This window comes from Belonocnema kinseyi, chromosome 10 (assembly GCF_010883055.1).
Source record: "Belonocnema kinseyi isolate 2016_QV_RU_SX_M_011 chromosome 10, B_treatae_v1, whole genome shotgun sequence".
NCBI classification, from domain to species: domain Eukaryota; kingdom Metazoa; phylum Arthropoda; class Insecta; order Hymenoptera; family Cynipidae; genus Belonocnema; species Belonocnema kinseyi.
The window spans coordinates 40,600,579-40,602,104 of record NC_046666.1 but is presented as its reverse complement, the minus strand read 5'-3'; the positions used below and the strand labels follow the sequence as shown (position 1 = coordinate 40,602,104).

The 1,526-nt window shown below is 36.8% G+C and overlaps 1 protein-coding gene across 1 annotated transcript in view; it reads left to right on the top strand.

Annotated features, from left to right (window-relative positions):
• LOC117182174 (SKI family transcriptional corepressor 2) overlaps positions 1-1,526 on the top strand; it is a 102,101-nt gene that overhangs the window by 54,443 nt on the left and 46,132 nt on the right. The window lies entirely within an intron of this gene.

The window sequence follows — 1,526 nt, the reverse complement described above, 5'->3', positions numbered from 1 at the left end:
GTATAAAAAACAAAGATATAGAGGGCGCCTGGACAATGTTACGGGATATCCTTGTTAGATGTACGATCGAAGTGTGTGGTACCGCAGTTGTAGGAAGAATGTGTGGTGATGCGTGGTGGAATGATGGAATCCAGGCTGCCCAAAAAGCAAAAAGAGAAGCGTACAAGAGAACTTTGAACATTGCAGGTCTTAGCAATGAAGAAATAAGTAGATGTAGAAATGATTATAGACGCGAAAACAGGATATTTAAACGATTAGCTAAAGAAAGTAAAGATACAATTAGAGCAGAAGAAGAGATAAAAATACAAAACGACTTTGAAGGAAGCAGGAAACTACTTTATAAAAAAATGAAAGGAAACAAAAGTACAGAAATTGTCAAGATGAGAAATAGTAGGGGGGAAATGGTATATAATGCAGACGGAATACTAGAGGCTTTCAGAGACTATTTCAGAACACAATTCGGAGATGAAGCTATAGGACACCACAACTGCGATGTTGAACACGATGCGATGGAAAACTCAATTGAGAAAGTCTGTGTCACTGAGGTTAGGGATATAATTAATAACTTGAAAACGGTAAGGCTGCCGGGGTAGACGGTATTAACGCTGAATTGCTTAAACACGGTGGCGAGTACATACCACATAGAGTGTGCGAATTGATAAATTTATGTTTCGAGATGGGAGACGTCCCAGACGATTGGAAAAAAGCGATTATTGTACCAATATACAAGAGAAAGGGAGATAAAAGCGAGTTCAATAATTACAGAGGGATTAGTTTATTAAGCACCGTAAGTGAAGTATATTCAAAAATACTTATTCGTAGGGTAATAAAAATAACAGAAGCAAAGATTTGGGAAGTCCAAAGTGGGTTTATGCCAGCAAGGTCATGTACGGATCAAATATTCAGCTTAAGGCAAATAACAGAAAAAAGTTTGAGAGTAGAAAAAAAAGTTTTCTGTGCATTTGTTGACCTAGAAAAAGCTTTTGACAAGGTAAATAGAAGTAAACTTTGGGAAGTCCTGAAAGAGTATGGAGTCAATGGATGGATCCTACAAACTATAAAAACAATATATACAGGTAGCAAAGCGAGTGTAAGAGTGAATGGGAAACTGAGTGACTGTTTCGATAATATTCAAGGAGTTAGATAAGGATGCGTTATGTCTTCATGGTTATTTATATTATTTATGGACAAGTGTTTATGAATGGCTTTCTTCGACGAAGAGGGTGTGGATCTCCAAACATTAAGGGTACGTGGGTTAGCGTTCGCAGATGATAAGGTTGTTATGACAGAGTCTATCGAAGACCTACAAAGAATGTTGAATAAACTAGATGTAAGCATGAAGAGCATGGGCCTCAAAATTAACGCAAATAAAACCAAAACTATCGTGTTCGAAGGAAAGAGTGAGAAAACGCTATGCAATATTTTATTAAATGATAAGAGAATTGAACAAGTTGATAAGTTCGTATATCTTGGTAGCTTATTTACTAGGGACGGGAAGATAGATGAGGAATTAGATAGACGAATAA